General features: G+C 41.4%; 1 long non-coding RNA gene across 1 annotated transcript; it reads left to right on the top strand.

The window, feature by feature from the left end:
* The first annotated feature begins 588 nt into the window (after nt 1-588).
* On the top strand, nt 589-26621 carry LOC146655174 (uncharacterized). Its single transcript, XR_014914264.1, has 3 exons — nt 589-721; nt 814-1031; nt 25979-26621. It is a non-coding gene; the product is annotated as an uncharacterized LOC146655174 (long non-coding RNA).
* The last annotated feature ends 944 nt before the right edge of the window (nt 26622-27565 follow it).

The following is a 27565-nucleotide window of genomic DNA, read 5'->3' as shown; positions in this document are numbered from 1 at the left end:
ACTATCTCGTATCAGTTCAGTGACATAAATGCTAAAATGCAGATTTGATTTGAGTAAAACAACATTTTCTACTCTCTCAGCCTTTTTGCATTTCCTCATTTCTTATTTTAGCTTGCACATTATTTCTTTCTCTCAACAGGTGAAAAAAAATCCTCCCCTGAAGTGTTAATGGGTAAATGTGACACTGCAATCAACACATCAGTGCAGGATTTTTACGCCCTCGAGCACGAAATAAAGAGCAAAGTAAAACAATAGTATTCACCTCATCTAATGAGAACCACATGCACCTGCTTTGCTTTGCTAGCTAATATACTGAAAGTAAAAACTAACAAGTAGCTAATTTTATTTAATGTGAGTGCATTTCAATACATTTAAAAACACATTTTTCACTGTCAGTCTTTGAATATTTCAGTATATTTTCCAGTGTGTGTCACATGTATGTGCGCTGTGTAGCAGCACAGTGTAAAATGACAGTACAATGCAGATGTGATGCTGTAAGTCAGTCGAGTGTATTTAATCGTGTTTCTCTGCTTGCATGAAATTAAATGTCATGTTTTCACCTCTTGCAGGTTTTCTGTTGACTGTTGACGATACTCAGACTCTCTCAGGCACTGTGTGCCTCACATTTCCTCATTCATGTCTGTTTAAGCTCTAATTCACACGCACTGAGGTCACACTCTCGGTTTGGAGCATAAAAGAGCAGCGGGACGACGGACATGAGGTTAGATACACAGACAGACAGTCATTAAGACATTCCTCTGCACGCCGAAGCGCTCACTCATCCCTCGGCCTCTTTCTTCTTTTGTATTTCAGCCACACACTCCTGAAGGCTGCTGGGAGAGGCACGGGAGGGCGTCTCTGTCTGGACCTGCGTCGCTATGGGTCTTCAGTCCAGCACTGCACAACAGCAGCAGCAGATTTGGAGGGCATTTGGCTCGGTTCATCGGCTCTGAACGAGCGGCACCGCGGTGGCTCTGATTGGCTGGCTGGACATCCACTGAGCGCGACTTCAGGTGACGGAGAGGTTTAAGGTAAGACTCGTGTTTTCATACTGAGACAGCAGCTGTTGACTCTCAGCTCAGTCTGGCTGGTGTCTTCGGTGCTGTTATGCTGCTGAAACTTCTGAATTCTGATTGGTTGGAAGGTGTGGATTTAAATAACTGGAAACCTGTAATGGAGGCGATATTCTGCCAATATGAATCAGTGTGCTAGCAACAAACTGCAAGCAGAGACAGCCAGTCCTCAGCTAAGGAGAAGCTAGAGAGCTCAGGTTATTTCTGTAAACACCAGCAACAATCTAAGGAGGACAAACCAAACTGGACACCTCGATGGGTGATGTCACAGTGGTTCAGGCCATCCTTTATATACAGTGGATTAACTGTGCAATTTGGTTCAGATGGAAAGCTGAAAACAGATTGAAGGAGATTAAAAAGAAAAATTCAAATAAAAAGTTACAATTAGTTTTTTGTCAACAAAGCAAATGCATTTTTTCCAGTATCCAGCAGGGGGCGACTTCTCTGGCTGCAAAAACACGATTGTCTATGACAAAATTTATCTATGGACTCTATAAACACTTCCCTGATCATGTTTAATGAATATAAGATGAGTTTGTTTTGTAAATTATAATCCCAAACACCACTTTATTGACACTAAGAGCAAAACAGCAGCGTGTTTTTCAGGTAAGCTACTTTTGACTGATGAAGTCAACATCTAAAAGTCCAGCTGAAGGCTTTTTAAGCAGAACTTTGTTTAACCAACATTTCTGTCTGTTTTACAATTTGTAATATGGCTCCAAACACCAGCTCATAATTATCACCACTGAAACTTAGGGTTTACTCACACCAGAGCACAGTAACCTCCCCGTGATGACCAACAATCAGTGGTTGCATTCAGTGTTTTTGCTGTCACAGACTGATTGGTAGAAAATGGTAGAAAAGCAACCGATCTGCAAACAGTCCAACAATCACTGTCAAATAATTACAGTCTGATTTATAAATGCAGGTTGTAAACAATCTAAGCTGGTCTGCATCGATTAACTCGGATCATCTATGACGTGTCTTTGCAGTAGGGGACTTGACTAAGCTGGATGCCAACTGGTTGTATTCTGGTTAAAGTCCTATAGTTAGTGGTTGGTCTTCGTCACTAAAGCACCCCTGTTTCTCCCTCGTGTGACTGCAGGATTAGCCGGGGCTTACATCTTGTTTTTCTTTCCACCAGTTTTAATAAATTAAACGTTAGCATTCAACTGCTGAAATGCTCGTTTCAGTGGTGCTCAAGCGGGTTCTGGCAGCACTTCCAGCTACTAATAACTGGACTGTGATTAAATCTGTTGTATCAATTATTTGTGGTATTTTAAATAGCCGATATATTGGCTCACAAATGGAGTCATATTCTTTACCTGAGCCGAGCGTCAGCATCAGGTCACATGATGACGGCCTAAAGGCCTGTGCTAAGAGAGCAGGAAGCTAGCAGCTGGTTATTTAATGCAGCGGTCCCCAACCCCCGGGCCATGGACCAGTACTGGTGCCCGAGTCGTTTGGTACTGGGCCGCGAGAATTGAAGCTCAGGTGTGAAATTTATGGTTTTCAGGGTTTTTATCGTTGTTGTTTTTTAATTGTTTTTATCGTTAACTCGGTTTCCCTGTTTTTTTCTTTCCTGTGTGTTATTAATAAATATTTTTTTGGTACCGGTCCTGGTTTTATTTGTAGCATTTATCCGCGACACCTTAAAGGTCAGTCCGTGAAAATATTGTCGGACATAAACTGGTCCGTGGCGCAAAAGAGGCTGGGGACGGCAGATTTAATGTATTGTGAAATATGTCGTTGGTGAGTCCTGAGTGAGCGGACACCAGCTTTCCCGGCTCATCGGCCTGTTTGTTGGCTTTGCCTGTGAATCTAAGCTCACGTTCAGGTGTTTGATGAAACTGCCGCCATTACAGCCCCTACAGAGCTGCTGAGTTTGTGTGGTTTGTTGGTTTGCTGGCAAAGTGGTTTATTTACTTGTATTACACTTTTCTTTTCAGTTCCCAGCCACCAGATGAGTGTAATTTGTTTTTGAACACCACAATTAGATAGAAAAACCATGCATAACTAACGTTTCACAGAATAATGCATAACGCTCTTATCATATTATAAATAACTCATACTGCCAACCATACAGCCCCCCCCCCCCCCCCCCCCCAAAATGAAACACCTTTCAAATGCAACAATTTTCCAACCCCCGCATCATTTTTAAATCTAATTGTTTTATGTTAATTTTGTGCAGTCACATCTTTTCAGGCCCTGTCTGTGTGTTTCTCCCTCATCCTTTAAAAATCAAAAACAATGCGAGGCCGCGATTTTAAACACGTCGACTTCGAGTCAAACGAAGGTCAGCAGGATGGCATCGTAAACTCTTTTCATGGTGTCGTAGATTTAAATGTGAGGGACAAGGAAGTGAAAGTAACTTAGAGCAACCCCAATTATGAATGATTAAAAAGCTTAAAAATTGACAAAGAAACCAAACCTGCAGAAACAAATCAGGGGATCCAAACAGTGGGAGCTCTGAGGAGGCCAACAACAGGAGTTAAAACCTCAAACAGGCTCAAAACTCAATTATATCACAAAAACTCAGCGCAGTAACACAAACCTGGCACCGTGTCATCTTGTGTATTTAGCCGTCGAGTTCATTAGTTCATATCCCCCCCTGCAGCCGCTCGGGCCCATCGGGATGGTCTTCACTGTGAGAGCCACGGATCCAGACGCGGCCGCCCAACACTCCCATCCGGCCTTTTAAAAACACCTTTTTCCATTTAGGAGTAGGACCAGAGTTAGCGTGCAGTCAGGGTTTTTATTCTTCTTTATTTTGTTCATTTTGTTTATATTGTTTAATTTTCTTTGTCGTTTAATGTATGAGATTTATCTGTTTTTTACTGGAGAGCACTTTGGTCACTGGTGTTATTTTTGCTCTATAAGTAAAGTTGGATTTTTAGAGTGAACTTTTTACACTAATGCAAAATTATGTTTTAAGTCATTTTATTAATCTTGCCCACATGAGGTCACACTGGACTCGTGTTTCTCATGATGACAGATGAATTGACAGCTGTGACATGTTGTGATTTGGTGCTGTGTGAATGAAACTGAATTGAATCCATTTAATTAAATGTTTGTGTTTGCATCCTGCAGTGTAAGGAACTGTCCCACTATTGCATGTTAAAGCATATCTCAGCATTACAAGTATGATCGATTTCACACCACAATGGACTTTTCTCAGGTTATAAACGTGTTATAAACGTGTAAACAGTGTTGAAGCTGCGTCAAAAGTGTTGCTGGGGTTTGATCGCTTAAGCGAGCCAGAGCTTTGGGCTTACTCCAACACAAAACTGTGGTCTTAAAATGTGTTGCATCAAATTGATAAATAACTGAAAGTATATTGAATTTTTTAGATGTGGCATTAGGAAAAAGAGGAGCCTGGACCTCGAACTAACGTGGACGGCATCACGAGGGTTTCAGTCCTGCTCTGTTTAGGCTTTTTTCATGAACGCAGCTTTTCAAACTCACGTGACTTGACGCTGTTGTCATTGGTTAGTGATTCTAAAAATATTTGCAGCAGTTTATGACGTACGGCTCATACAAACTCAACCGAGAGCTTAAACTGGAAGTAGAAACGGAGAGCTAGTTTTCTGTGATATTCACAACACATTTCACCTGAATAACTGTGCAAATTAGATGTAATATTTATCTTTTGATTACCAATAAAGTCAATGTTACTGGATATTTAAATATGAACAAATATTCTAAAAATCTAAGATCAAATAAAAGCACATTAATACATTTAGAAGCACCAAACATTTAAGAGTCGTAGTTCCTAAATTTTAAGGCTTTTTGTCAATTTTCCACCAATAATTCATTAAGTTGACCTTAAAGAGCTAAATGGATGTAAGCTACATTTTTTTATGGATCGTAGACACGACCCCACTCCACACCCCCACTGAGTTTTATCAGCATAAAGTCAAAACTTGAAAATGAGCTGTGGTGTTGACAGAGGGACACGAATGCACACGAACGCTACCAAAAACAGAACCTACTGATGATAACGATTTCAACAAAGGATTTAAAGAACGTGCAGAACAAATTTTACCAAGAATGGTAATTTTACTCTTTCTCAGTGTAAGCATGCACGTCTTTATTAAAAAGAGCAAAAAATAATAGAACTTGTATTTTATTTACAAAACACGAGCAATAACTGATGTATTCTTCATTAAAGAGAAAAAATAGGAGTGACTTGAAATGAAAATGTGATTTCTATAACACATTTTCTTACACTTAAACAAAAGAGAAACAAAGACATGACCACACGAGCTGTTAATATAGACAAACTTAATGAATTATTGATTAACAGAACATTAAAGCATACACTGCTGAACACGGATATGCACCCAGAGGAATTAAAGATAGGATAGGAAAGCCTGAATAATGCATTGGGATATGGAAACAGTTGTGATGGATCTGAGGTCTACTCTAAGCCAGACTGGATCTAATCCTGGATCTGAGACCCCCCCCCCCCCCGACCCGTTCACCCTGCCCACAGTGTGGCAGGTGACTCGTGTGCAGGATACAGGTCTGGTATTCAGCATGTGACAGACAAATATACTGTATTTTACCCCAGCTCAGTCTCTATGTGAATAATATAAACATGCATTGCTACACTCATTTATTCCCTTAAATCCATGAAGCTGTTTGGCACAGTAAACTCTGCATAACTGAATAATATAGCAAAAATAACTTCCTGCCGGCTTCACTTATCTATAGTATTTCATTCTTTATCGGTGCTCCATCACTGCTCCAGATCGCCACTGAGGCACATGATTCGTGGTTGAGCGTGTCCGAAGGAGGCCGACTGCTGCTGCGGTGTTGAAGTTAAAGAAGCGTTGACTTGGAAATACTGGACACCACCAGAATGTAGGAAAAAAGACTAAAACCTCAATGCAGTCCCACATAAGACGAGACAGCGGGACAGGTTTGTGCTGTTCTATGTTAAAGCAGATGCTACAGGTTTGATGGTTTGGACGGAGCTGCTTTGCAGGCAGGAGAGTTTCAAAGTCTGTGTAATTTATCTGAACATACTCTTTGTTATCTGCAGCCTATCTGTAGACGCTACATCTAGAAATCTATTCACAGACAAGAGCAGAAGCATGTGGATGATAAAACAAACACATAACCACGTATCCCGTCAAACTTAAAGAACACAAACTCTTCCTAATATTCAATTTAATTCACTTAAATTTATATAGAGCCAAAACACAACAGCAGTCACATCAAAGTGGTTTATAATGTAAACTAAAGAGCCTACAGTATCCTTATGGGAACCAACTTATTAATTAATGTCCTCTTTAATGCACATTTGTTTTTGGTCTATCTTTTGAGCTGCCCCGTTGTCGAGGACACATCCTGGGCTTTCTGGATATCTGGTGTGTTTGAGTGACCTCTTTTAGCTCCAAAAAGGAAGGAAATCACAAAAAACACTTTCCCTCCATTCTCAGGAGGAGACGTCTGAAGTTAGGCAAACTACTTTTAAGTCTCTTCGCTGTGTTTTAAGTTTGTTACATTCATATTTTCTGATACTGATCGTCGTTTTCCTGTTACTGAAACACATCTGGATCCCTTTCCAGAGTGTTACTGACACTGGGATGCAAACATGGATCGGATATGTGGACCAGTATAACTCAGAGTTCTTCTGCAGTCTCCTGTTTGGTTTAGCGTGTGGATAGTTGATGGCATCATCAGCGTACATCTGTGAAGTTGTAGCAGGTCGTTCGCTTTAATTCAGGTTGCTAACATACAGAGTAAATAGCACAGGACCAAATATGTCAGCATACTGGTCCATGTGTGAACGAGCTGCTGTGGAACTGTTCAGTTGGGGTCCATGAGGGGGCAGTAGACTCCCTCCTGGACCACCCGATGGTCTGAGGTTGTTTGTGCCGGTGTGTTTGGGGGAGTCTAAAACGTGGAGGTGGAAGGGAAATGAAAGCAGAAGAGCCATGTGCTGGTTGTTGTTGTTGTATGAGGTGTTGGATAAGGAGATCTGACCTTAAATCTGGATCATAAAATGGAAATAACAGGAAGTTTCATGGGATTAAAACCGAGCTGAGGTCGTTCAGCAACAGACAAAACACACGTGAGTGCAGGTTTGCTTTTCAGACTTCACTGTAATGAGATTACAGGAGCTCTGCAGTCTCTAAATATTGTTGCATGTTATTATTTCAGTCCGATTCTGGAGGTGAAAGACTAACAACAGTTATTGTATTTTTAAAATCAGCGATCCCTTTACTCCCAAACACACAATCGCTCGTGTAGGTTTAAATCTCGTTTTCAGGGGCCGACCTCGGCTGCGTTCAGTGACCCCAAGGAGCAATTGGATGTTGTTTACATCCTCGATTACATCTGTAAGGTCAGGATTAATCTACACGTTTCTGTTTTGTAGGAGCGGGCATGAAAAATAAAACGTCTCCTTCATTTATTCAAACACACCAAACTCTGTGCAAACAGTTCAGCTGTGACTCAAACAAACACACTGCAAGCATCTGTGAAAAGCATTCAGCTGCCAGTTTATTAGGCACACTATTCTGTGATACATTACACCTTTATTACAGTTATATGGTCAGTGTTCCTGATAGTGTCATACAAAGGGGTTGTATGACCTTTTGTGACACCAACACACTATGCTAATATTTTAAACTTGATGTACAAGACATAAAAATAATCAACTTTGTGGTCGTGGTAAGAAACCGTTTGAAAGTTGAGAGAAAGTTTAAGAAAGAAGAAGAAGACAGAGAAGATGTTGAACTGTCAAAAATACCTCGGAGTCGGGTTGCAAAGAAATCCAACATTTGGTTAACATTGTTTGTTTTTGGTGAAATTTAGCAGTGAAAAGGGGAATGTAGAAAGTTTTATGAGGTTATTGTTCTTGTATCGAGCTGTTTCTGTTATTTTGTCCATCCCGTTAATTCCTAAATAATAATAATAATTAATAATAATTGTCGTATAATTACATTTTAATTTTACTTCATCTGTAATACCCATAACAGCTGAACTTTATTTTAACAACTTAGTTGGAAAAGTGCAAACGATTGATATAAAAACCAGACGTTTTACTCCATACGTGACTGACAGTTTTAAACTGTGTTTGTTCTGCTGCATAATTACTACGTACATACAAAGTACAAATACTTTGCTGAAAGTACTTGAACACTTTTCTACATTAACAAAGTTCCAGACTTGTAATCAACTATTTTTACTTTTGAACGGTTCCTTACTGTATAGTTCAGAACAATTCAAAGCAAAACGTTTGTACGTTATCAAAATGAATTATTGTAAATGTAAACGAATAAAAATAATTTAAATACTTACAAATATTTTAAACTAAACTTTGATCACATATATTTATGCTATATTATATGTTACTTGCACCGACCTGTTTTAATCTTAAATGTTGTGAAGTGGCCAAAAACATTAGAATCATTCATGTTAAGGTAGGTTTGTGTGTGTGTGTGTGCGTTTTGTTGCACTACCACATGTTACAAATACAGAAAGGTTTAACGTCTCCCTCTGTCCTATTACGTGACAGATTTTGTACAATAATCTCAGATTTTAAGGGAAATTCTTCTTCATGTTCTTTGACATTTGAGTTTACTGTGCTGAGGAAAAATCCTCCCGTACATGTGAACACAGCCTCTGTGTCACAGTCAATGATGGCAATCAGTAACGGAGCAACACAGTTTTAAAGTACACTCACAGTGAGTGCATACAGTGCACATTTTGTGTATCAGTACTCGAAAGAACGTCTTAATGCAGCAGGCTAGTGAGAAAGAACCAAATGTTAAAGGCTGGTGTAGAGTACCGTACACGGTACATCCAGACTCAGACCAGTTCATAAAGTTTGGGGGCCATACTGGTGCCTATTGGCATCCGTCAGCATTGTCATGTAAGAAAGTGTTTGTGGGGATTTATCTATTTATTTTAGCAGGTTTCAGATTTGCATTTTTTTTACTGCTTGTAATGAAAACTCTCAGGAATATAAACTGAAACAACTTTATCATGTTTTAAGTTTAAGAAATAAATACACGTAAAAATGTTTTTCATTTAAATTGTTTGAAACTATTAATTTTTTTATGTTTTATTGTAGAAGTACTTTTAATATTTATACAGTATAAATAAATTATAGGTTTTATTTATTCACAAAATACCTCTTATTAAACTATAATTAGAGATGTCAGCTGTAAGATCATAATATTCAATTCAGTTTTTTTAAATATTGAGGCTCTTTATATTTTGAAGGTAGACCCTACAGTAATACATACAATAATATCATGCATGGAAGTGGACGGTAATTATTAAAAGCACAGTGTGTGTTCGTACTGGGCAGCTCCCATTGTGGATGTGCAGCAGAGTGGAAACCAGCTCTGAGCTCTTCTCTGCAAACACAAGAACGCGAAGTCTGAAATACAACCAGACGGCAGCTTCTGTGCTCCAGGTTCCAGCAACGCTTGTTCTCTGCATCCAGAGGGCAGCGTGGGTCATTCAAGACGTGGACGGAGCAGGCTTTGGCCCATTTTAGGTACAAATACTTAGATTAATTAATAAATTATTAAATAAGAAATAAATGCGATGAGGAAGAACATGATGTTTTGAAAAAAAATCAGCATTTGTTAACCTTGAATATTTTGTGAGTGAAGTGTGGTGGGTTTAAAAAAAAAAGGTGATAGAGCTGCGTTTGTTGATCCATCTGTCCAAAATTACACTTTACAATAAAATAAATTCTTTCTTTTAGTATTTTTTAAAATGTAATAGCAGAGCATACACTTTTATGTTTGTGAACAAAGGAATTCCCAATATTTGGGGATAGATTAGCGTTTCCTACCTGGGTGATTGAATGATGAGACAATAGATCACGCAAATATGAAACGGTTCCCTCAAACTTGTATCTATACAAAACGGAGAACAGCACTGAAGGACAGGACCGTGTTCGTGCACGTGTTGTTAGTGGGAGGGCCGACGTGGCCGAAGCGAAGTTCATGTAAAGCATTCAGAGCATTGTGAGACTTAAGTAAGCCTGTGAAACCAGAATGATCTCTGGATCCAGTTTCATCTGAGATATTTTCACGGGAAAACTTAATTATTCCAGTTTTTCTCATTTTCTAAAACCAAAGCAGATTAGGACCTGGCTCACAGATAAACCGTGCAGGTCACAGACGGTGACGGTGTTTGTACTCTGTCATATCCTGTTTCCACTTTCCCCTAAACCAGCACTTTACTATGTTAGCTCTCACTTCAGCTCCGTATTACCTCGGAGTTTCAGTATGGATGTATCCAGAGTTCAGATAAACACTTCCCGTTCACACTCACAAGTCTTAACTTTCTGGAGCTGGTTGATCCCTAGGAAAGTTTCCCACAATGTAGATCCGGAGAGACGGGATGAAAGTAGTTTCCCAAAAGGGACACACCTGATCACTGTACACCTCAGCAAATATATAGTAATAATATAAATATATTAAAAAAGTGTGGGTGTTCAGATATAAAATGTGACAAATGGATTTCTGACATTTGCGTCTGTAGTTACCTTTGTGTTATTTTATTTTATATCTATAAATTAATTTTATTTGCATTTCTGCTTTTAATTCAGCGTCACACCTGTTATATTCTAATATAAACCAGCTGAAAATTGTTACTGTGTTAAATGTTAGAATTGTTTATATATAATTAATTTATATTAGAGTTCAAAATCTTTGAATTTTGTGTAATTTTGCCCACATTAACATTATTTTTAAAGTTTCTGTATTTGTAGTTTTGGTCATCTGTAGCCTCACAGCTGTTATATTTACCTTTGTTTATGATTGATTAAAGCAGTGGATAGATTTAAAATTTGAAATCTTTCTTGCCCCTGTCGACCAGCAAGCGTTTGAGAACCACGTAGACGTCGAGCAGAGCTCCTGACGTAATCTGGATTTCTTCTGCCCGACACGAAACTGCACAGCGTGACTGAAACCTGAACATTTTATTCATTTCATATCAGAAACAACTAAATAAATAAAGTTGCTGTAATCAGAAGCAAAACTCTTCACGGTGGTACCAGTGTCACCCGGCAGAGGGTCGCAGTGCGTCTCCCAGCTCATACTGGGCGAGGGGCGGGGCACATCCTAGGCTACATGTGATGATGTCACTGTGCCCGCCCACACCCTGTGATTGGCAGGTGCTCTACAGGAAGTGTGGATGGCTGAACAGTACTTTAATGTTGACATAACCTGACACGAGTTTATACAACAACACGGGGTCAAAAACACGATGAGACGTCGCGCTAAACGTGAGGCTTCAGCTCCCAACAGGAAGTTCCTCTTTTTAACGGCGGCTCGTCTGTCGTCTGTGTGTGGACACGACACTGTGAACACAACACTGTGAACACAACCACACAAATCCTGCTTATTAACAGTTATTACCAAAACATCGAATAGCCGCACCACGTTTTCACTAAATTTAGGAAAGTTAATTTCACTATTGCACTTATTGTCCATCATTTACACTTAAATATCGCAAACATAAAGGAGCACTGATTTATTCACCGATGTCTGATCAACGTTCGGCCACATCTATGCATCATAAACCTGCTGCAGGTTATTATTTTTCCTTTAATCCTGCACAAACCAAGTGAAGTATTACTGCAGTAATAAACGAAAGGCTGTAATAATGCATGTAAGAATCAAAGTGATTGAAAAATCTCATTTTTCTCACACAAAAGTAAAGAAGCATCCAGAAAGAGTTCTTTGATAATGAAACCTCAATAAAACAACGATCGTCTGCTTCTATTACAGGTAACAAATATATGCTGTGTAAAATACATACATTATATCATTTCTTTATCCAACTTTTTTATCAACATTAAAACACACTGAGCTGCATAAAAACTCCAGAAGTGCTGATTTTATTTAAATGAGGTGTAACTGTATATTTTTAATTATTATTACCAGAGAAGTTTTTTTTACTCTATAATGATTTCTTAATAACTCGTCTGGATTGTTTTTAAAACTCACGTGACCTGGAAATATTTTACATATTTTGTGTTTTTTCTATTTTACCTCCAGAGATGAAACGCTTCATTAAAACACACAAATATATACATATATATACATATTAAATAATACATTTATTTAATATCCTGTTCTATAAATTTTTATTTCAACTTTTTTTTAGTGTCTTTACCTTGTTCTGCTAAAATAAAATCCAACGCTCTGACATTAAAGTTAATTAACTCAGTAACGGAATAAAAATTCCTAATTTTAAATTTCTTACACTTTCCGTATTTCTTTTCCATCTTTGAAGTATTCACACACAAACACTCTGATGTCCTGACTTGGTTTGGAATCGAAGCCGTAACGGTTTAAAAGCAGAAATATGAAATCGCTGCACTCTTGACGGTAAATTCAAAGTGCGACATTTAAAACGATGGATTCAACCTGGAGCTCTCAGAGTTTTACATTCATGCTGTTCTTTAATTAAAACTAGGTTGATGTACGTTATTTCGAGACGTTTTGGACACCGACGATCACCAGGACGCTGCTCTGCAGTCGAGTAAATTCCGTGTAATTGTAGGAAAACGTTGAATAAAGTGAGAAGAGGAACGTAATCTCGACTCAAACGGGACGATTTTATCTCCACTTTCAGGATTTTTCAGCGTCGTGAAACTGCGACGGCGGCTCGCACGTTTTCTGTAGGTTTTTATATTTTATTGCATCAAGAAAGCCCAAACAGCCGTGATGTTAATTCCCTTTGAGAGGATCACACAGAGTTACTCCACCGTGAGAGGCTAAAACGAAGACTGAGTGGAAACGACTTCTTTTAACAAGACGACCACGACCCTGAACGCACCTCACAAAAGCTGGATCGGCTCGGGCTCGACGGCAGAAGGACCGGAGGAGGAAAAATGTTCTTTTTGCAGCAAAAACCAGGAGGCTCGAGCGTCGCCTCCCTCCTGCAGCTCTACAGTGGCACCAAAGCACTCCCGGCCAGCGCCGCCATTTTGTGTCCGCAAACCGTTTTCGGTTGCAGTTGATCTGTTTGGAAAACTTTTGCAGACTGGAAGGCAGCTCCTTGTTTTCACCGCCGCCTTCGCTTCCCTCCGTGTGCGAGCGGGCGACACCTGCACGAAAACAAACCCCGGAGTGCGTGGGAGTGTGTGTGTGTGTGCGTGCACTGTGGCGGGGCGTGCAGACGCTTCTTTCATTGTCTGGCTCGGTTCATTACCAGTCCGTTGGTGGTCATCACTTCACTGATCATTAACGGCTGTACAGCTGGACGCTGGCAGCGAGCCATAAGTCTGTGTGTGTGTGTGTGAGCATTAGGGCGTATTATGTGTTTAAAATGTTGAGTTCACACATTTGAATGTTTATCACTGCACAAATGGTAACAGCGAGCTCTTAAAGTTCAAGACAAGTTTGATCAAAGCTTTTCAACGTGGCTGAAATGTAACGCAGCAGCAACAACGCCTCGTCCCTCTGGGATCTACGGAGACGCAGCTTCGTGTGCACACCAGTCAGCATCTGGTTTTAGACACCTACACTTGGAACCGCTGTAGCAGTCCAGCCAGGCTGATCGCTGAGGCCTCAGTCTGTACCGTTTTTGTTTTTTAGGAATCCTCCAGTTGGATCGTCTGTAGTTAACTTCCTCCTAACTTGGCAGTCGTTGTAAATTTTAGTTTACATGGGTGTCGCTTTATTCTAACACCTGGGAGAACTAAGTGTTTCAAACTGGTTCCCAGTTAGTTTTGAGGACATGAAAAAAGAACCTGGCCCCATAAACAGTTAAGAAGACAGGATTTAACGAGCGGATGACTGTCAACCCTGCGACCGTGCTCGCCGTGCTCACTTTAGCTGTATTATGTGTATTTGTGTTTATTTTTAGCCGTGTGGTTCACTGTTTCTGCCCCCAGGACTCATCTGCTGTGTCCCAGCCTGCAGTTTGGATAAGACATGCTGTGTGTCATCACGCCCACGTCTGTGTGCGTTTTTGTAGAATCTGAGACGCTGTAGTAAAAAAATGTGACTTCATGCACGTTTGTCTGCTTGACTGCATGTCTGTGTGTGTGTCTGTGTGTGTGTCTGCGTGTGTGTAAATGTTGCACATAAATGAGCAATTTTGTGTGTTTTCCTGAGGGCTGGGGTAGAGAACATCTGCAAGTTTCTGTGTGTTTTACAGTACAGCACACACACACACACACACTTGTGTGTCCATTATTGCAGTTTGACAGCACGCTCATATCTCCTGTTTAATTGATTGATTGGTTTTATTAAGCACATCAAAACACATTTATTGAAACCACATAACTGCAGTCTGATATTAGATCAGCGTTACAGCCTCGATCTCAGCAGCTGCTGCATGCTCTCCATCACCAACAGCCTGAGGCTCTCATATGCAGGGTGCATCCTGCACAGGTGTGCAGCAGGTCAAAACGATGAATATCTTATTTAAGTGCTGTTGTTTATGTCTAATATTCCTCGGGTGCTGAGCCCCGACAGGGGGCAACTTAGGCACGCCTAAGTTGCCCCCTGGGTTGCCGGGCTTACAGTATGCTGGCGGGAAACCCTCTGAGCTTAAACAGAACGTCAGGCCATCTGTCCCAAAGTTTAAGTTGTACTGTAAATGCAGAGGCCTCGTCTAAGCCATGGCTCACTATCATGGAAAACACAGACAGCAAACGTGAGCTGCAGACGGCCGTGCTGGCTGCTGAGCCGGGGCTGAAGCTGCTTTAAACGAACACATTTTATTAGTTTAGCATCAGGTCACAGTCAGCGTCATCCGCGGGTGTTCTGTCGTGTGAGGAAAACGTCCAGCGTCACAGGAAGAAACAGCGTACTGTATATAAAAGATGGATGTAGCGTCTGCGGGTTCTGAAGTGCATGAAACCTGTATTCTGTCCAATGGCCAGCAGGAGGCGACTTCTCCAATTGTTCTTCACTCTCAATAAACCTGAAGCAATAATTCTGAGTAAAATGCAACTGAAATATATAAAATCCAAAGTTTATTGATTCACATAATGAATCATTCAGGAATGTGTTTGGTGTACGCTGAACGTGTGCAAGCCATTACATTTGATGTGAACAGATTTGACATTTTAAATTGTGCTTAAAGAACTAAACACACAGAAAACTTGCAGTAATCACATTTCACTCAACAGTTTTTTTGAGTGATTGGGAAATTATCCCGACGGATTTAAACTTCAGTAAAAACTTTTCTTGTTATTTTGTGCACTCGGTCAGTGCTGTCATGTCTTTTTTATTATTATAAAATGTGAATAAATGTAAGTTTAGGTTATGAACCTGAACTTCAGTAATCGAGCTCTACATTTAACTTTTCAGCTCAGTAGGTAGATCGCTCGCCCCGTAATCGGAAGGTCAGGGGTTCAAATCCACTGAACAGCTACCCTGAGGTACCCCTGAGCAAGGCACCGTCCCTAAGCACTGCTCCCTGCCTCACTGAGTGAGTGGGTTAAATGCAGAGAGTAGTTTCCCTACAGGGGATCAATGAAGTACACGAAAACAAAAAAGTATTTCAACATTATTGTTGACATATTAATTCTGTAAGTGCAGAATAAAAATAAACAACCAAAAATATTATTGCTGTAAAAGCAGCAACAATAAAAGCTCCGAGATACTCAGTGGTGTGTCTAGAAAAGTTTTGTTGGGGGGGCCAGGTGGGGGCACAGATTTGGAGAAGGGTGGCAGATAATGTTAAAAACAAATCTACCAACCGTTCATCATAATTCAGTAACCCTATAAACCTAATAACCGAATGTGCTTTTAACTCTTATTATAATGAGGTTTTAACCACTACAGTGCAAAGTTTTTAGATACTGTGTTGATAAAGTACAAGAGATACAATCAGTCAGTGTTTACTCAGCATTTAAGGACAGCAATATTTGCATAGTATTTTTACTGACATGTAGTGCACATATGTTTTGGGTGAAAACATTTTTGAATATTAAAATACGAACATTTTTAACATACAATTGGCAAATTAGCCAATGCCAATGCAAAACCAATGCCTATTAAAAAAAGCAGATAATCTTCTCACAAACTGGTGTTTGATTTTGAAACAGGAAAAAAGTGGGGAAACAACTGAAAAGACTAACATTTGAATAAAACCTGAAAGCAAGTAAATACTTTCTATGCTGCCTTATGGTAAACTTTGGTAATATTGATAAAGAACAACACTGGCTGATGATGAAATACATTCAGCTGGCATGGTGACACTGCCAGTATTAACCTGCAGGGCTGGACTGGGACAGAAAATTGGGCATTTTCACTACAGACCGGCCCACCAGGTATTAAAGCCATAAAGCCTTTGAATGAAAACAGACGCTGTGGTGACAGTGATGTACAGTCTTTTTGGTATATGTATGATTTCTATACATTTTACGTATAATTCGCAAGATTCAGATAATTATTTAATAAAAGCTAGATTTTTAAAATGACAAAAAGAGAGAAAGGTATGTCTTTCTGCCCCCCTCTCCCTGTTAATGCCCTACCTGCCCCCCTGGCAGAACTTTGCTAGACCCGCCCCTGCACAGTTACCAGCTGTCAGCTGCTTAGAAAAGGATCCTGGTGTTATTAGTCTCTCAGAAACAGTTCATAACTTCAACTCATCCATGTGACCTAAAAGGTAAACCTGTTTCTCCATCACCTGTTCAGCTCTGATGATTCAGTAAGGACATCTCCTGGTTTCATCCTCATGTTTCCCTCTCACCACATATCCAAACCATATCATGACCAGCAGCTTTACAGCTGTGGCTCCAGCAAACATCAGCTGATACTAGAAATTAATATTAAATCAATTCTAACAACAGCTGATCAAGCTTAAACGTGCTGCTGTTGTTTAGCGCGACATCTGCTGGTTTCCTCTTTCTGGCGCAAAGTGATAAACAAACAAGAGAGACGATCAGCTGATCATTGATCAGTTTCATGATTAAAGTAGCAACAGGAGAGGGAGGGTGAGAGGATGAGAGGAGAAGAGGCAGCTGTGCAGCAAAGACACAGAATAACTCCAGCTTTGTGTCTTTTCCATTCTAGCTGAAGTCCGGGACAAACTGTGTTCCTTTTCACCTCAACACCAAACGCGTAATATTTTCTCTGAATGCGGGATGATTTTGTTTTTTACAGGACGGTTGGCAACTTTACTAACTGACCTTATGAATAAAATAAAGTTCACTATCAGTAACATCACAGCACCCACCCAGCTGTATAGGAACTCCGTCATGCTAGCTCACACAGTACGAGTTATTGTAACTCAGCGGTCCCCAACCCCCGGGCCTCGGACCGGTACCGGTCCGTGAGTCGTTTGGTACCGGTCCGTGAGAGTTGAGGCTCAGGTGTGAAATGTTTAGTTTTCAGGGTTTTTATCGGTTTTCAGCGTTATTTTGTTATCGTTTTTATCGTTTACTCGGTTTTCCTGGGGCTTTTCACGTGTGTTATAATAAATTTTCTTTTTTTCGGTACCGGTACTAGTTTTATTTTGTTGTATTTATCCGCGACACCTTAAAGGCCGGTCCATGAAAATATTGTCGGGCATAAACCGGTCCGTGGCGCAAAAAAGGTTGGAGACCGTTGTTGTAACTGACTGTAAAAAGTCAGCACAACGAAAAGAAACTCCACCTAAACTTGGTTTATATCTGACCCAGACAGACTGCAGGTCAGAACTTCTTACCTGAAGTTCACCTGACGCTCAGACCGGCGGCCACCTCAGGTCTCTGCTCCTCCGCCCCCCATTTCCCTCATCCACCTGCTGGCCTCTGTGGAAGCTCCGCCATAGCCACCACCAAACAACTCAGTTATTTTTACACATCGGCAGCATCTGGCCAATCCACCACCTCTCATTGTTCATGCCGTTACAAAAAAAAAGTCATCAGCCCACCGGTATGCCCGATGGCCAGTCCAGCGATGTTAACCTGCAACCAAATCTGCAGCTCCATACAGCAATGTTACGACTTAGATTATATCTTATAACTCATAACTCTTATGCTAGCTCCCCCAGCAGTCTACTGTCTGAAATATTCGACGGTTGCAATAATTCTTTAAGTGTTATTTTTTCCTTGGGATTGTAATTTAAAGTTTACTAAACTCAACAAACTTAATATTACTTACCGGGACATTTATTCTCTCCTCATTTTCTTTCTCCGAAAAATTGTTTCCTGCAGTGCGTCTTTCTCCTTCCTTTGCTAACATGATGCTCATAGTGCCGAAGCCGGTGCTGCATTCACTTACACTTGGATATCTGAGCTTCACTGTGAAAACATAATCGTAGATTTGCTATTTGATTGAATTTTATTGTTTTAGCTTCGGGGTGGCACCTGGGGTGGCCAGTCTGGGGGGGGCACGGCCACCCCGCTGGACACGCCACTGGAGATACTAATGGCAAAGAATAATAGAGAAATTAAAGTCTTGTCATAAAATGTTCAAAACTGAAATTTTGATTTGTTTAATAAATATTAAATCTTCAAACTGAATAAACAAATGTAAAAAAGTAAAAAGATTCCAGAACTTTTTTTCTCAGAATCCAAACAATAAAAGAAATAAAGGAAACAAATACAGTTTCTATTCTTACAGAAACATGATAATAATAAAATCACGCCTCTCTGATCTGGGCACTCACAGACTTTCAGGGTCACGTTTATTCTTCTGCATTTTAATCTCCTCCGTATTATTTTAATATCTCAGTGTATTTCTGTGCCTTTGTTTTGATAAATGACTCAAACTAACCGTGTTTCCTCTCGTCTCTGTGCTGGGAAAAAAGACTTTGTTCCTGTTTAAACCTCAGACCTTATTTCCCCTGAAATCAATACAAACATTTAATTTTAGCTGCCCATTGGTGGGGGTGGGGGGTCAGGGTAAAAATCATTTGTGGGGATGTGATATGATTAGCGCTGACGTAATGAAGTGGGTGTCTGAGGTTGGGTGAATAATCAGACTAGCTGCTCTGGTTTCTGGAGGATTTATTGCAGGTCGGTTTGTCTGTGATCATGTGACAGCTCCTCCTTATGATTATAAGCAGCTGTGATTGGACGATGCTGTCCGTGTGTGTGAAACAGCAGGTGTGACTGTTGTGGTCTCTGTGAGCTTCAGTGTGTGTCCATGTTCTCTCTGTATGTGTCCTATAATCGTACGTGTGCCGTCCCATTGATTGAGCACTTCCTGTTCTCTGATTGTCATTGTTTCCAGATGCCTGATTATCAGTGAATGCCCCCCACCCACCCGCCCACCGACCCCACCAGGCCAAACACAGCAGCTGTACAGTGATACATGTGCAGCATGGATGGCTTCCTGTGTGACTTTATCAGCGTCGTTGCTTCGGCTTCACATTTGCAGCATCCATTCATGCACAGCTCTCTGAGCTCTGCACTCTGGACCATCGCTGCAGCTTCTATCTGTCCTTTTTCAGCTGTTCTGTTGCAGATTTGCTGCTGTGATTGGATCTTTGTCCTGTAGCTGTGGGACATATTTGACTCTACTTCGGTATACTGAGGAGTTCACGGTCCACTCCTCCCCGTGCTCACAGCTGGTCTGAGGAGTTGGTTTTGTGCATTAAGGACAAACGTCTCCTCTTTGGTCTCGTCTGTTCCAGCAGTTGTTCTTTGTTCAGATGCAGCTTTGCAAACCTAAGCTGTGCTGCTAGCCTTTCCAAACCTGCCATGACCTTTAACCTTCAACCTGCTAACTGAGGCCTGTAGAGTCTGCGGTGGAGCTTTTGGGTTTTTGCAGCTCCTCTGAGCAGCGCTCGGTGTGGCCTGGGGTCACTCCACTACTGGGAGGACTGGGAGCCGTCTTGATGATTCGACTGAATGTTTGTCACTGTTTGATGACGGGCTGCAGAACACTCTCCACACTGATGTCCTTTTGACATTGTGTGAACACAACTGCAACACCTCTGCTTTCACAGATGTGCTCACGCTCACTAATGAATTCATTAATTAGCGTATCTGATTAGCAGCACCTGAATGCAACGTGCCCTCTCCAGTTTTTCACACACTGTTTCTGCGGTTTTCCTCATCTTTTAAAGAGCTAACGACACAGGGTGAGGTTCTCTTTATTTAAGACCTGCAAAGGAGCAGATGGTTTTTAGTATGTCCTGAGAAAACTTGAGAATGGAAGGAGGGGGAGGGTGTACTTTGTTGTCCACTAGTGTATATAAAAGGTGGCTGTAGTGACATCACCTGTTGGTGTGCAATAGTATTGCCGTTTTTTGTATGTGAGGGTGGAGAGCTGAGCTGCACAGAGCTCAGTAACATCCAAAAAAAATTAAAAAAAAATCCCAGAACAGACTTCTTGTGTGTGTGTGTGTGTGTGTGTGTGTGTGTGTGTGTGTGTGTGTGTGTGTGTGTGTGTGTGTGTGTGTGTGTGTGTGTGTGTGTGTGTGTGTGTGTGTGTGTGTAAGCTGCAACAGAAAATAAATGTGCAGATGTTGATTCTTACTATTTGTAGACAGATGAAACCGTCCTGTAGCTGTGGACTTCTGGACATTGTGTGGACTTTTTCAGTGATGGTGTAGATGACAGACTCAACAAGAACTCAAACCAGCAACCTGCGTGTTACCAGTCAGGCAGCCAAACCTCTGGTCTTTATCACATGGCCTCACAGATCCAGCACTCCCACAAAGACAGATGAACACTCACACAGAGCTGAAAAATCAACACAACACTCCTGACATCTGTTAAATCCATTATTGACAATCGTCCATCTTTTAGAAGGAATCTGTCTATCATGATGCCAGTTTGGACCAGATACTCTTCCTCTAATCCTGCTTCATCGTCCAGGACAAATATTTTACAAATATCTGCTGTACTTTTTAATCTTTCCCAGTTAAGAGTTCAAAGAGCAGATCTGAAGATCCCTGGATTCTCCTTACATCCTGTCAAAGCACACAGAGGTTTGGAGGCTGATTTTCAGCATTTTTTGACAAAAATGAGATTTTTGCTTTATCACTTTCTGCTGTGGCAACATAACGTGCTGCTCCTCGTTTTCCAGCCTGCTGTTGCTCTAACAAACGTTAGCAGTGAAAGAAAAGAACAGAAATATCACCTTTCACAATACATGGTAATAATCCTTTGGAAAACCGAGGGCGCCGACGACTTCTCAGAGCATCTTCGTGTTTCCGTTGCCATCGAGGTTTTCCCTGGCGGCGATGACATGTGTAAGCACATGTAGAAAAGTCGGCCATATTGATCGTGAGCAGCCTTTAATCTGCGGCAGCTCTTTCCTCCATTACAGCTGATTAGTCGCCGCTTTAGCTTCCTGCCGCGTTGTGAAACCTGAGACGGCGGTTGTGGAAACACGAGTGTAATTACAGCCGGGAAAGACACAACAGGCCGGAGAGATGGCTGCGTGCTGTTTGAAAATGTTTGAATATGTTTATTGAACGCAGCCTGTAAAATCCTGACCAGTAAACCACAGTAAATCCCTGCAGGGCAGATGGTGGTGTAATTGCTCTCTACCGCACCCTGCCTGGTGGAGCGCCGGCTGGAAAACAAGGTCTCAGTCCGGCCTGGGAGAAATATCTCAAAGAGCGAATCAGCAGCACCGATACAATCAAACACATTTCACATCCTCACAGTTTCTTCTTTTGATCATTGTGACAATTTTTTCTGGTCTGAATTTGTGTTTTCATCACAGAAATACAGAAACGTGTTTTCCAGGTTCATGAAAACTGTGTTGAAGCTTCGCTGCATGAAGTTAACTGAGAGGCAAAAGTGAAAAGAAGAAATGAAACTTTTAAGAATGACAGCGAAACATAAAACAAACAGCTGAGTGAAGCCGTCGACCGAGGAAGAGCGCGGGGGGATTAAAGTAAACGTGCCCGTTAACCTGAAATCATCGATAACGATCACAGTGACTGTTCCCCAACTCCTCCTGGAGGTGCTGATCAGTCGGGATGAAGCTCACTCTGTTACTGGCCGTGGGACCAGGATCATCTACGTATCTGTATATATGTTATCTGTACTAATATCTATAGAGCCTTGGAAATTATACGTTTGCAGTATGTTTATGCTGTTGTTTGTAAATAAATTATTTGATAAAGAACCACTGCACTAAAAATAGTTTAAGTCCACAGAAATATGTTGTCATACATATCTTTAAATAAATCCTCATCGTCGGTGATGCTAACAGAGCCTGTAATCGATCACTTTGCCTCAGAGCCGGAGCTCGGCCTCGGGGCCGGTGTCCTGCAGGTTTCAGACGTGTCCGTGATCCATCACAGCTGATTTAAATGGATAAATGACCTCCTCAACATGTCTTGAAGCTCTCCAGGAGCCTGGGAATGAACTAACCATGTGATTCAGGTGTGCTGACCCAGGGTGAGATTTAAAACCTGCAGGACACCGGCCTTCGCACCCTGGAGCTCCACCACCCCTGTCTTTAACTATGAATATGTAGCTCGCAAAGAAGAAGAACAATAAATATGTTTTTATAACTTCGTTATTAAAGCGATATAATGAGCATAAAAGAATGACGTGGTAAATTAATATACACGTCTGTGTTTTCATTCATAAGAAGCAAATAAGCGCTGCATGCTGCTGGATTAATAATAACTTCTCAGGAGCAACAGGATAAATCTGACGTGGGAAATGTGACGGCTTTCTCATGAAAGTGTCTGCTAAAGGAAGTGAATGAGTTCATCTGCAGGTCATCACAGAGCTTTAAAATCAGCTGACAATAAAGTATAATTTTACACTGACATTCAGAACGAGGCGAGATGGGAAAACTTCACATCCAACTTAAATGTTTTTAGTGGGTTTGTGGGGGCTAATCCTTTTTTTCAATCATTCAGATCACCCACAGTTGGGACGCTCCTGTATGCAGCAATAAGCCGGTCAGCGCTATGGATTACTTCTGATCGCAGCAGTTGTGCGATACATCAGTTGTGTGTCTGCTGCACAAACATTGTGTAGGTCGGCAGGCTTAAAGCTTAAAGCGGCTCTCCAAATGATAAAGAGACAGCGGATAAAGTCGAGAACACTTTGTGATGCAATTGTTCTGATTTCTTCTTTTTCTCTGGTGCTCCTTTGCTTGGTCAGTGAATCTGTTTGGATTTTCTTGTGTTTTCTTAGTCACTTTGTCTTTAGTCCTTTTTAGTTCTCTATTTTATTCTGTTTTGGTTTATTCTGTAAGTGTTTTCTTTGTCCCGTCCATTTGCCTCCACGTTAAGTTCATTCATCTCTGCTGTTCCTCGTGTAATTATTCTAACTTCATGTTCAGTCTTACTTCCCTCCTCTTGTCTCACTGTCTTGTTCAGCGGTGCCTCCTTACCCTTGTGTTTCCACTTCTCTGATCACCTTCATGTGTATAAATAGCCCTGTCCTTCCCCTCAGTCTTTGGGGTGCGTAGTGTCCTTGGTTTGTTCTCTGGTAGGTTTTGGCCGTCACCTTGCAGGCTTTGTATTGTGGATTTTTCTCAGCAACCTGAACACCGTGACATGAAAAGTAGATCTGAGTAAATTTGTCTTAATATGTGTTATTGGAAATCAGAATAAAGGGTAATAATCTGCTTACGGTAAAAACCCTTCAGCTCTGTCAGTGAGAACGTAACGTCTAAATATCCTAAGACTTTTTGCTCTTTTTTGGAGTTTAAACATCTTGTTATAAATGTTCATGATCTTTTCTGAAAACAGAAAAATCACAAAAGCCCTGTTTCTCCTTTGTGTTCCTAATGTTCTGGCCCATAATGTAATTAAAGTGATAGCTGAGGAAATTTAGAAATATTTATAAACATAAGAGCTAGCTTATCGAGAGGCTTACTCAGCATGTCACCATCCTCTGGACGTCAAATCTGATGCAGAATTTAAACTGTCTGAGAAACATCCGTCTTCACGGGCTCTAAAACAAAGGAGGAGAAATCTGAGACAATCAAATGATCTGCTGATGAACTCTTGGTAATTACCTCTCCAGCTGCTCTATTTACCTTACAGTCGTATGATGTGACCACGAGAAATCCCAAACAGACCTGCGAGTCTAAAGAGAAAGACTTAAATTGACTCAGATGACACGAAGCCGTCCATTAGTGTCTAAATCTGAAATCTAAGGAAAACATCTGCGCCATCAGCGTGATGCAGACTTCACATCAGGCCTGTCTGGTTCTGCCTGGACAGTTTGTTCCTCAGAGTTTTTCCCTGGAAGTGGAGCGTCGTGCGCCTGTTGTCAGTCGACGTTTGGAAACAAAGCGTGCAGAGCGTCATCTTTTCTTAACAGACCATCAACGCACAGCCAGAGGTGAAGTCACTTTTATGGAAATGAGGAAGATGAGAGGAAGCGGGTGGAGCCCAGACCGGCTTCAGACCGGCTGAAGTGGCACACAGTCCTGTGTATGAGTTCAGGCATCGAACCAAACTAGCTTCAGCAGCCTGTTTGCCACGAGCGAGTCCACCACGATGGTCTGAAGGTGGGCTGATGGTGAACCAAGAAGGTGTTGCTTTGTTAGACGTCCCTGTCGTGTGATTTTTAAAAAAGAAACAGAAACTGTGATTGTTTATTTTTGATGCTCCTCCCTCCAGCCCCAGCTACCCCCAAACACCTGCACATGAAGACCTGAAAACCAGCAGCTGGCTTCAGCTGTACCTAAAACGTTTTTAAGACATGATATTTAAGCATGGAGCTACTGTGATCAGAGACTTAAAAGTCAGCACATGATAAATGTAAATGATTTCTCTGATTTATAACTTTCATTTTACTCCAAATCAGTGAGATTTACTGTTATTTATGTAAAACTGAATTACGCGCGTTAATCTGTTTCTGAATTTATTCCCTAAAAGTTTTGGCCCTGTTTGAATTTAACTGTCACCAGTTTGAAGTCACAGTGTCTAAAATCTAATATTAATATCATATTAATTGTATTATATTTGATACTAATATATGATTAATATTTTAATATTATGACTCCCTATTTCTGTGTATCACTAGTCCAGCCATAGACTGTATATTAAAGACTGACATCCATGATGTCATCCTTGAGGGCGGAGCCCTTCAGTGATGGAGTCGAGTGATTCAGTATCTCCAGTATCCGATAGCCTGAACTGTCACTAAGTAGTAAAGTAAACTTTGAGTGATGTACTGTAACTGTTCTGTTTGAAAACCATGATTTTAACGTTATCACTATTTTTTAATCCAAAGTCTGTGCACAGAGAGCCCATACATCACTTAACTATGCTGTTAGTTCATCAGTAACTGATGTGATGTTCGGATGTTTGGACCTGTGCTGTGTCAATCAGCCCAGGTGACAACAACATGACTCTAAATGAGCCCCTCCTCTAATCCAAGAACCGTCACACAGGTCCAGTCCAGGAGCGCCTAGCAAATTAAACAGGCGAGTTTAAAACAACAAACCTTCATGCTTGTGCAGGCTGTAAATGTGTATGTTTGCTGTAAAAGTTGTGCATTTTACCAAAGAGTCCGTGGGAACTGAGTCACCGCTGGAGCCAGTCTCACGTGGATGTCAGAGGACCTGCAGGTTTTTGGCCAAACTGCACGTTCAGTATCTCTAAACTAGTTCTGGATGCAAATGAGCGTCTTACTGTTTGGCTTTATTCAGACTTAGTATTTGCTACCACGACTTTATCGAGCGATAAGAGTCGCTTGTTGTGTCTCTTGCTGAGAGAGTCTGGCAGTCGAGTCTGCTGAGACTGGAAACCTTGTGCAGGGTGATGTTTGCAAAGATGATGTTCGGGTCTTTTACCAAATCTTCCTGATAGAAGTACACATGTTCATGCCAGAGGCCTTCTTTGTGCTTCATTGGGCCCCAGCCCTGGCAGTACGATCTCTGTGCATGAGTGAGTGTGAAGTCAAACTAAATTTTATTTGATCTGCATTTAATGAAAAAGCTAAGCTTATTAGCATCATATCTGCAGTTTGACCTCCTGACAACTGATGCTGGAGGAGTAAATCTTAATTTGGGCTGATTTTCTGCCTTTAACAGCTCGTGTTGGTGAGACGGCTCAGTGAGCCCGGTGACAGAGGAAGGAGAAAGACCAGCAAAGAGGTTTGACCAGGCGTGACCGCCGCCCCGCCCGGGACAAATTCCTGACAGTTATCATGACCGCTGGACGAGGACAGCGAGGCTTTCATCTCAGAGGTCAGATTTACTACTGAAACCACTGAGGAGAGCTGAACCCTCAGCACTAAGTGGAAAACACTGAACGCTGTGATCTAACTCAGAACATTCCCGCTCCCACGTCTTACTCCATCTTTCAAGTTGAAGTCTGAATCCGGGCTTTGGGTTGTTCCCATCTCTCCGGACTGGTTCTTGACATGTTAAAAAATGATTTTGTGACTTTTAGTAAATCTTCCGAGGCTTCAGATTAGCCAAAGGACAAACCCATGAATGTCAGCATCAGCGTGTCCTCTCCTCTGTCTTTCATGCCTTCACTTCACCACAGGGGTCCCTAATCCAGGAGGAGTTAAACCTCTCCTCCATTCAGGCAGCATAGAGACGAACAGACCCAATTACACAAAGGAAGACATGGACAGAGAAAGAACACAGAGAGGAACCTGATGGACATGAGAAAAGAGACAAAAGGTCAAACTTAATGCAGTGCAGTGCTCAGAAAACGACCAAAAAAAGGCGGGTAGATGAAGTTAAACTGACAGAAAGACGGGAAAAGGAGGAATGAAAGGACAGGTGGCAGAGGTCAGGCTGAACGCCTTGCACTGGAGAGTAACGAAACTAAAGAGCAAAGTGGGAAAAGTAGGAGATTACTGGGGGGAACAGCATTGGCCAGAAGCCAGAGAGACCATTAGCAAAGTTGGTCCGGTCAGTGTAGCGTAGCACCGACGTGCATTTAAAAACTCTGCTTCCATCTCACATTTCACACGCTCTGCAATCCTGCTTTCAACCTCTGCTGCGGCGATGTTGGCGCACCTCGTTCTCAGGTCACAGAAGAAGAAAAACCTGAACTGGGAGGTGAAATAATCCATGTGGGTAGCACCGGAAAAGTCAGACCTGCAATGCTTCAGTTCACTTACACAATCTTATATTATTAAAGAGCCGATGTGTTGATTAACTGGCTGTCACACAACCATGTATCACCGTCTTTCCACATGAGGCTTTGCCTGAGTCACAAGCATAGAAAGTCTCTTTTTATGGTGGTGCACTGACTTCAGAGGGGACACGAGTGTTTGTGATCTGTGGGCTTTATCACAAAAACCACAAAATCAAAAAACAGAATCAATCATGCTGCCAGGAGTACAGACCCTGAATATGTCTTTACACTTACAGGACAACAGAGCTTTTACCAGGTCTCTGTCTGATAGTATCAAAACAACTCTTTGATTGGTCAAATCACAGGACAGTTTTCTGCTCAGGCCCAGAGAAGCAGCAGCATTTCGCTGTCATATTGAGATGTGTGGGAGCACCTTAGAGACCCAACCGCGCGACCCACGTGTCAAACTCAAACGATCGTTAACGCTGATCGGGAGAAAAAAGTCCAAGGAGCGAGACATGGAGTTAAATCTGAGAACTCTAGGAATACTAGGAAACTGGGAAATCAGAGTGAGGGAACACAGC

Source organism: Rhamphochromis longiceps, linkage group LG13 (genome assembly GCF_057381845.1).
Source record: "Rhamphochromis longiceps isolate RC_006_pf linkage group LG13, R_longiceps_female_GT1.1, whole genome shotgun sequence".
NCBI classification, from domain to species: Eukaryota; Metazoa; Chordata; class Actinopteri; order Cichliformes; family Cichlidae; genus Rhamphochromis; species Rhamphochromis longiceps.
This window is presented reverse-complemented; position numbering and strand designations above follow the sequence as displayed.